The following is a 10027-nucleotide window of genomic DNA, read 5'->3' as shown; positions in this document are numbered from 1 at the left end:
ATTATTTCTTTTTGGTTCCTTGTACCTGCCTGTGCCTACCTGTGCCTGTAACCATTCAAGGCTTAGATTTGATACCTAAGAGAGAGCATAGTAAATGCGTGTAAGCACATACAGGTGGAGCATGTGTTTGAAACATTATTGGTTCTGTTCAGCAAATGCATTTTATTCCCACCTGGCCGGAATGAAAGTCTACCACAGACACAGATCAGTGGATTTGATGCTTTGAGTGTACAGATGTTTTTTCAACTGTCCCTAATTCAAAGCCATTGTCAGACCTCTTCTTATGTGAAGGGCTGATGAAAATGAAGCAAAAGCTACAGTTCTATGTTAACCATATGCGTCACGGCACACATGAAAAGTATCGAATCATTATATCAAAACCCTGCCTTTGCTGAACTGGCTATAAGGCTTAAAGAATAATTAATAAAATGTCAAGGTTTTCAAGCTTGTAATGATTTTGCTCTGGTGAGGCTACCTTCCTATGACTTTGATGCTTGTTTTGTATGAACATTTGTTCACCTATTTTTTATGGAAGTAGTTGTCAGCCTTTACATTTATTATCATTCTCATGCATCACTATCATCAGCCTTTGATCTAGCTGTTTTTTTAGACAGCTGTTTTTGTGTTTAGAGTACTGCGTTACACTGGTAAAGCTAAATGTACCATATGAATTATAAATAATAACTGGTACAGTTTTTCTTCCTACATGTTTAGAGCAGTTTTTTTTCAGGCTAACCAACATGACTTCGTGTTTGTGAAAGTACACGCAAAGGTAATTAGGAACAGTTTTAACAGTGGGAATGAAGGATTTTCATGTGCTGGATCAGTTTCACAAATGCTCAGTGTGAATGACTGATGTCCAGTAACTGGTCAGGCATTAGAAATGGCAGCAGAGATGCTCTTCTTTAGGGTCAAGCAATACACAGAAAATAGAATCTCTTCTACTTACCCAGCAGTAAATACGGCACATGCCTATAGTACGCTTTTTTATGGAGTGCTGTCAAAATAGGGTGCAAATCTTTACATTCAATTTATGCACTGCACAGAAGCTACAATTAAGAGGAAGGGCCACATTGATTTTTCCAGTAAGAATTCTTTTTTTTTTTTTTTTTTATTATTATTCTTAGCTCTCTAAGAGCCAAGTTATTAGCTATCCATGGAGGTTGCAGGATGTTTGAACTCTGCTTTTTAGTGGCAAGAAAGTGAGATTAATGGGAGTTCTAGTGTCTCTCTGCTGACAAGAAGCCCATTTCCATTTTTGCTTTTAAAGGAAAGAGCTGCATTTCTCGTAATTTGCAGGAGAGGCATCAACTTGATATAAAGAAAAGAATATATATTCAGCCTCTCTCCTGAGACATGTTATCCTGGTTTTCACACTTACTGGCAAGTGAGCATGCAAAACCACTGCACTGTCGTGTTTGTTGAGCAGTTAAGTGCAGACTTCAGTAGACTGGGACTTCATAAACCACTCACTACATCTCCCCTAGTCAATTAACCCACATGTTGACTTTGTATTCTCCTGGGCTTCTGTTTGCATGTTTTTCCTCTGCCTGCTGCAGATAGTTTTGCAGAAATTGGTGCTGAAACAGGGTCAACCCCTGTGTCCTTTGTCAAACAGCTTTTCCCTGGGGAAGTTTGCCTTTGGGAACTGTGGGCTGTGGGGAGAGAAGCACTATACAAAGTATTCTCTGTTTCCACTGGTTTGTGTGCACAGAGCTCTAACAGATTTGTATTTGCCCTTAAATCTTGCCTGGCATCTTTTGATTGATTGTGCAATCACTAATTTCCTCCTTTTCCCAATCCACATGTACAAGCACTGATAAGAGGCTGCACAAAGCCTTCTCGCCTATGTGGTTTCATAATGTAGTGTTTAACTCCTAGGCTCCTTTATTTAATGGAATCACAGAAGATCTCAAGTTGAAAGGGATCTGTAAGGATCATCGAGTCCAACTTCCTGCTCCTTTCAGGACTACCTAAAACTAAATCAGGTAACTAAAACCATCATCCAAAGGCTTTCTTGTGAACAGTAGAGGAGTTCCCAAGAACTGCCATACATAGGGTGTCCAAGAATGGTTTGCAATATATTCCTTAGAATCTTCAGCTGTAGCTTTAATGGCAGTCCTGATTAGACAGCATCAAACAAATTCCATTTCTTTTCACTATGGAGAGCAAGAAGGAGCTGACTGAGGCAGAGGGGAATTAAACGAACAATGTAAGGACTTTCCCCACTTTATTAGCACCACAGGTCATTTTGGTAGCAATATCTCCTCTTCTAACCCTCCATCTTTTTTGGGTAGTATCAGTTTGGAAGCTTTAAACCTGACCAATTAAAAAAAAAAAAAAAAAAAAAAAAAAGAAGAATATGTTTGTTGAAAAAGATTCTCTGTTATTGTTTGGGTTTTATCAGAAAATTACAACATTCTGCTCTGTTCTCCTGGAAAGTAGCGTAAAGCACATTGTATATAGTCTAGACACTTCTATAGGAAGGCAAGATTCCCATTCTTGGAATAAATGTATTGCTATGGCTGTCCCCTCATACCTGTTTCTCATCTGTTTCTAGCTCCGCAGCTGTCTTCAGTGCTGAACATTCTGTCGTAGATTGCTGCTGTATTTAAAGAAGGAGGTAGGTGAAAGGAAGCAGGCTCACTGTATTATCATCCCGATGTAGGTGAGGACTAGCGAGTAGGAATATCTAAGCTGTTCCTGTCTGCAGGTTTTATAAGGTCTGCAAAGAGAAAAAGAGAAGCAAGTGGTATCACAACTGTTATTGTCAGGGAAGGCAACTATAAGTGTCTGCCAAGCAGTGCTTCCAAGGTCCATAAAACATTCTTAACTTTAGCTCAACGATGGCCAGGCAATCTAAGCTGCATGCATTTGTGGGGAAAACTTGGCTTTTCAACTTTTGGCTGCTCTGGGATTAGGAAGAAGGAGACAATGAATTTGAGGATACTGAGATAGATGGAAAAAGAAGGGATCTGATGATGAAGACATTTTTACAGCAACTGAAAAGGTGGAGTGGAAGGGAAGAACATATTTGTGAGGAAGCGGATAAAGGGAAGAACACATTTGTTAGAAAGTGCATAAAGCCTTATTCAGGCTAATTAAGACCTATTGTTGCACCTGTGGCCGTGACAGCCTTCAAGTGTTGTGGTAGTAATGATAAGTGCTGTTGAGGAGAAAGGATCCATGTGAGACTGATGCAGCAATGAAGGCAGAGAGCTGGGAAGAAGGAAAGTGATGTGTTTGGGAGTGCTGTGGAAGGCAGGCAATAGAAGGACAAGACGAGGTCTGGATGGAAGCATAACACCATGCTGAGAGCTTGCAATCTTCAACTTTCTGTTATAAAAAAGCATCAGGGAAGTACTGAATGAAACACCACCATAAGTTTTATACCTCTTCCACACTGACATCTTATTTGCCTGCCTTTGGTCTAAAAAGGTTATCCCTCCTCTGTGCTGCAGAAATACAGCATGGCTAGTGGGATGATCAAGTCTGAAGTAAATGGCTTCTGATTTTTTTTAATTGAGAGTGCAACATACACATTAAAAAGCAAAGCCATGTACAGCCAAGTTTCCTTATTTCCAAACATGTTTTCCACAGTCACTCTCTGCACTAGTTTTAGCCTTGTAAAACAATGGGAGAAAAAATGTACATGACAGAGTATTGTACATGAGGCAGAAGAGGTTTTTGCAGCATCTCCAGCTTCTGAGTCACAAATGGGATGTCCAAATTTGCCATTCTTCAGAATCCCTTTGCTTGTACAAACTTCCCTGACATTGCCTGAGCCGCAATTTTACTCCTTCCTACAATAGTGTTTGTTATTGCTTATAAATCCCCATGGCTTAATACATATATGTGATCTGCTTAATAACTGTTTTGATGTATTGTCCTAGTGCATCACTTACTGCATCTCTTACTGTATCACTTTATTATAAGCATAAAGTGGTCGCAGACTACCCCAACTTCTGGACTATTTTATCTTTCCTGTTACAGTTGAAAAGGTGTAACACAGGCTATTCAGGCCTTATTTATAGTAGCTATAGTGGTGTACTTACTTCCTTGGGGAAAAGACATGTAAATTTGTAAAAAAGCTGTTTTGCTGTGACTGTCTCTACCAGTTCCTGGAATTCAATAGCTTTACTGACTTTTAAGATGGTAAAACTATGCTTTTAGACTGTGGATGAACCTCAGTGAAAGGGAGCTAAGCTACTTCAAACTACCTTGCTTCTCATGTGGGCAGAGCATACACAGACAGCTGCAGTTATCATGCAGAAACTTGCTTTGTCTATCTAGGGACACCTCTGGGGTGTATGCCAGCACAGTTGTCAGAGGTGTGTGCTAGTTTTTCCCCACACCCTTAACCAGCGTGTCTCTGCCAGTAAAACTTCCAAGTTTAGACTGGCTGTAGTGTGAATGCCCCTGTATCATCAAGGCTATTTTTCTGTATTAGAAGAGGACAATGTTGTACCACTGTAAGTACCTTTATCATCACACTTATATTACCGGCTATATCAGCATAAGCTCTTTGGTACAAGTGAGAATTAGACCATTTATCTATCAGACACCCTGCTGCAGATGAAAGGGCCAGGTTACAATCAGCTCTGAACCCCTGAGGAAAAGCTGCAGGATTTGCTGGCTGAATCACTGGAGAGATTCACAGTGCCATGCATCTGCAGTGCTGGTTTTGAAAAGAAGTACAGGAATCAAGTTCTAAAAAATCCAGCACTTACTGTTGCAACCTGATGGGCCACTACATGTTCCCTGTCTGGTGGCATCACCCAAGTTTGCAGGGTTTGTTGGGCAGGCCAAGGTTTTTTGATCTTGATACTCCATGCATTCTTAATGAGATACGATTCTGTGGCCTCTTCAAAGGTTTTCTTAAGCTGCAGACAAGTCTGCACGTAGATTTCATCTCTTTTGTTTTCAGTAAAATTATTCAAAGGAAAAAAAAGGCTCAGCTGACAAAACCCTCGAGTGTAAGAACAGCATGACATGATAAAGAGACATGCATTAACCTTACAATTTTAGTAGCTTGCTTATGAAACTACAGCCCTTCATGTCCATCTGTGTAATCATAATACTTTTTCATGTTATGGCACCAGTTGCTGAGGCACACATGATTTGTGCGTTTTTTACAGAGACTGTGAGGGACTGGAAGTATTTTACTAGCCATTCTGTGTACCCTGCAGTTGAGTGGCAAGTGTTTTCTCTATTTTCTAGGGAATTCTAGAAGTACAGTTTCAGAATTGTTACCATTACAAAACCAAGTTGAAAGAAACCTGAAATATCTTCCAGGGAACAGAATTTCCTTATATTAGTCCTTTGCCTGAGATCTTCAAGCTCTTGAGCTTGGAGAGTTTTCTGGCAAGGACATTACTTTGTACTTAGGCTGATTTCAGTGCAATGTGGAGAAGCTGCGGAATGCAACGTATCTGTGAGTATCAGTGCTTATATAAGAGGATGTATAGGAAGCAGGTACTTGCAGCATTAGTACCTAATGTTTAGACTCTGGAGGTGATGTTATTGCTATTACCTGAAACACCACACACTTCCCTGTCCATACACAAAAGATTGCAATGTTTTTATACCTTTTAATAGTGAGGAATCATCCATTTATTTTATGTAAATGCTTGTAACATGCCAGTGCAGAGTCCTGGGAAAATGTTAAAAAAGGATTGACTCTTGTCTCTGTCAAGCAGTAGTAAACTGTTTCGGATAGGCAATAGCAGGATTTAAAAGCAAAGACTTCCATTTATCTGAACTGACAAAACTTCTGTCAAAGTCCAGGGTGAAGCCAGACACAAACCTAACCTGAGCAGGAGAAAGCGTTTACTTGTAATGACTCTGATTATTGGAGTACATTGCAATGTCCTACCTCAACACCCCAGGCTGTGGGGTGGCCTTGCATGTTCTTGCTTTGCTCACAGAACTAACTCAAAACACATCTATCCATAGTTTAAGCAAAGTGAGAAGCTGAAAACTTTTCACTAATGTTTCAGTTGGGCTGTTTGCTGATTTTGATTATTTTTAGAAGAAAAAATATGACAGTCTAGTTCTTCTTCTTAGACAGACCAAAACAAACGATGGAACCTCCAGGATTTTTTCTCAGAACAGAAACTGTGTCCTGGATGTATGACAGACTAGGCATGTTCTCTTTGGATAACTCTTTTCATTAATTCAAGAGCAAACATCAACCCTGTCTTACAAAAGCTTGTTTTGGAGCAGAAGAGACCCTCCAGCCCTCTCTAAGCTTTGGTAAATGCATGCAGGATTAAGACACGCTGTATTTCTAGTACTGAAACTCAAGGTGGGTCTCAGCTCAAGCATATGCTGATAGTCAATCACTAAGAAGAGGCACCTAATAAACCACTGGGAGCAAGATTCCATGTCGCCCTCTTCCTCCTCCAGGTCTTTATGTACATAGCTGTTTTCTGTAGGAGCAGAGTCTTAGAGGTCATGTTGTTCCAGCCATTTATACCTCAATGTTCTGTATGTCCTTTGAAATGTTCTGTTCTTTGTTACACGCAGCTTCTGACCTGTTTCCATCAGCACATTTGGTGTAGGAATCCGCTCTCTGAGTCTCAGTAAATATGACCTATCCGTACTTTTAAGATGAGTATATATTTATTTAACCTCAAGTTCTCCCATCAGCTTTTCTACCCTGAAACCATTTCTCAGGGGATGAAGTGCAAAAAGCAGCCACTAGTTTCTGTAAATGGCTGGAATTGGCCTGAGGAATTTGGTAAAACTTGGGGGATTTGAATATAAAGGGTACAGTGTGTTTTTTGTTTCTGATTTTTCTGTCTCTGCATTCATCTATAATTTGTGGAATCAAAGTTAAGTCATGTTATGCCACTGACATTTTTGTATGGTGTAATCACTCCTGATTGCTGTTTCTGCCCTTTGCTAGCTGGTTTCTGTCTGCAGCACAGCTCCCTTGAGAGACCACAGTTTAAAAGAAAAAAAGAAAAGAGTACCAGAGTACCAGCAGGGCACTTTATTTTCATCTCTGAATGTTTGAGTAAAACAGGTCTCCCATGGAAAATGAAGCCCAATGAATGCTGAGATAAGTTAACAATATAAATACGGCACCTTGTCATCTCTCTTACTTTGGAAGCAACAGAAACTTGCTCTCATCAGCAAGTCTTAAGAAGCATTGGTTGCTGGAAGGAAAACAGTCCGCATTCGAGTAAGGTATGTGCCCTACCATGAAGGGAAATAAAGGCATGATTCACATGAAATCTGTCCTGTTTCTGCGTTGTACCATGTGAGCCTCTCTTGACCTCCTGGCCAGCCCTAGGATGTGTGCCTTGCTGTTTTTAATTATTCTCCATGTGCCAGGGTGGACAGGATGCCTGTCCATCTGTACAGACAGAGCATTCTGCCAATTCTATCCTATGCTGGCCTCAAGCAGTGCAGCAAAAAAAAAATGTCCTCTGAGCAAACTTTTTCTCATAGGGTGAATGAAAGGCAGTGTTGTGGCCTGGCACTGGAAACGTCAGTTGAGGCTAGCTGGCTGGGAAACGTTGGGAAGCTTCCTCCACTCTGGCCACATGCCCACATTCTGCGCTGAATTGTACTCTATTTCCAGATACCTGCATCTTCAGGGTCAGGATGAATGCAGACAATACCAACTTAGAGCCGAAAGTGTTTGTAACTTTGGAGGTATTGCTTAGAACATATAGGGTTTTTACAAGCGCGTTTGTCTCAGGTACAAATGGGTATCTCCAGATGGGTTTAATCATTGCTACAGCACATCTGGCCCTGAGAGGGTGTAGTGTATGAAGTCTTTTTCATTCAGACTCTACAAAATGGTGAGCTGTGAATGAGGTCTTTTCAACAAACACATTCTGGCCAGTCCAACAGATGATACTAACTTCAGCCAAATACCTGCTAGGTTCTCTCCAGGGATAACCATCTCTTCAGTCTCAGCTGATATAATCCAGTAAATTATTATCTGGTGCACTTATGAGACATTACTGTGGGCAATGATGAGAGAGAAGAGAATTCACTGATACCTTACTGTTGGTGGCTTACAGGCCCTGGCTATACTTACAGTCTTATGTAGCTCATTATTACAGAAAGAGGGAGCCAAAGGTGCTGGCGTTCACTAAGACAATTTCTCAACAGCTTTCTGCATTGGACTCATGTCTTTTTTTAATTCCTATCTGCCTTCTAGTGCTATGATCGTGGTCTATAAAACAAACGACAAAAGAGTATTTTAGAAACATTTGCATACAAGCCTATATGTTGATACCCACAAGCAAAGAAACAAGCAAAACAGAAGAAATCAAAGTAATCCATGCAATGTTTTGGCTAATTATCATGTGTTTGTAATTTAGAACCATTACATCAGCTATTCCCTATATGCATTTTGGATCATTTGTTTAACGAAGAGCTGAGATGTCTGTTCATGAGTTTAAAGATTTTTGGTTTTTAATATGACTACTCTATATTCTTTAAATTTAGCTTTTATTTTATAGAATCATAGAATAGAATCATAGAATGGTTTTGGTTGGAAAGGACCTTAAGATCATCTAGTTCCAGCCCTCTGCCTTGGGCAGGAATGCCTCACCCTGTATCATGTCACCCAAGGCGCTGTCCAGCCTGGCCTTGAACACCGCCGGGGATCAGCATTTATCACTTCTTTGGGTAACCTGTTCCAGTGCCTCACCACCCTCACAGTGAAGAACTTCTTCCTTATATCTAACCCGAACTTCCCTTGTTTAAGTTTGAACCCATTGCCTTTGTTCTCTCGCTACTCTGAGTTCTTCTTGCAAATGATAATATGTTGTATCCCTGCACAGCTCTATTAGCTGTACAAGAAGACAATATGAATAATGAGTCTTTTAGAGAATGTGTTATCTAAATCAACCCCATGAAATTTGAACATACAGTCAAACTTTTGTATATGCTAATGTCTACTATTACAGACAAATTCTAAGCTTACGCAAAGATCTTACTGGCAATGTAGGCTCTTACATTTGAATTTTTTAGTAACTGATATTTAATATGTGTGCATTAGTTCTCATTTTTAAAACTATAAGATCTAACTGGTTACTGCAAATTTTTTTATTAATAGAATTGAAGTCTGAATGGGACCATGGTAATTACTCTGATATTTTGCAGAAGACTGACTGATATGTGGAGCTCTCCAAGATCAGAGGGAATTTATTTTAATTCCTACAGTTATAGGATGACAAACACTTTTCCTTGCAGTTGAACTCTAGCCTATTTTTCCAAAAGCACAAGACTCTGAGAGTGAAATTTGTCCTATATCATTTCAGCTTTAATCTTTGGTGTTTGTTGGTTCCCTCTCCAGTCAACACATAAATAGGCACTGCATGTTGACATGTCGAAGAGTGATGGGCTCTATTACCTCCAAAAGCCACCTCTGTCTCCCAAATGACTATAGAGGGAACCTAGACAATTAGTTGAGGACGTATTTTCATAAGCAATAAGTAGCCAAGTGCTACTGCGGGGATATGCCATCAGCTCTTTAATGACTGACATTTACATAGCACATTTTATTTTTTAAATTTTCTAAGTGTAGGTTACCACCACAAACACTTGCCTGGACCCTTGATAGGTTAAATTGTCACTTAGGTAAGCGAGACTCTCATCCTTGTGGTATATCCTAAAGGAGATTGCCTCCATGGAGTTTCTAATCTCTTTTGCAAACTTAGTACATAAATTACTTTTTGATCTCCGTTAATAAGCCAGATTTTTCAGGCCATGAATCATCTCTGCTGAAATGCAAAGAATCAGAAAATAATCCTGCAGAAAGACCCTTAGAAGTTGTTTGGTTCCTTTCCTTTTCCCAGGGTAAGGTTATCTCCTTTCTCAAGACAGAACACTTATCATGTCTAACAGGTATTTACATAGCCTGTTCTCAAAAGCTTCCAAAGGTGGAGATTCTACCTTTGGATTCTGTAACCAAGCCATGCTAGAACTTCACTGTTTTTCTTAGAAGAAAGTTTTCCTTAAGATGTAAGTCCCATCTTCGCAGCTGCAGTTTGAAGTCCAT

At 40.0% G+C, this 10027-nt stretch overlaps 1 long non-coding RNA gene across 1 annotated transcript; it reads left to right on the top strand.

Annotated features, from left to right (window-relative positions):
* The first annotated feature begins 228 nt into the window (after positions 1 to 228).
* LOC133207283 (uncharacterized) lies at positions 229 to 7285 on the top strand. Its single transcript, XR_009724004.1, has 3 exons — positions 229 to 358; positions 2561 to 2668; positions 5221 to 7285. It is a non-coding gene; the product is annotated as an uncharacterized LOC133207283 (long non-coding RNA).
* The last annotated feature ends 2742 nt before the right edge of the window (positions 7286 to 10027 follow it).

The sequence above is a fragment of the Neopsephotus bourkii genome, unplaced genomic scaffold (assembly GCF_033783945.1).
Source record: "Neopsephotus bourkii isolate Nb327-2 ecotype Australia unplaced genomic scaffold, CSIRO-AGI_Nbou_v1 NB_1855, whole genome shotgun sequence".
NCBI classification, from domain to species: Eukaryota; Metazoa; Chordata; class Aves; order Psittaciformes; family Psittacidae; genus Neopsephotus; species Neopsephotus bourkii.
The sequence above is the reverse complement of the archived record's forward strand: the minus strand, read 5'-3'. Positions and strand labels throughout refer to the sequence as shown.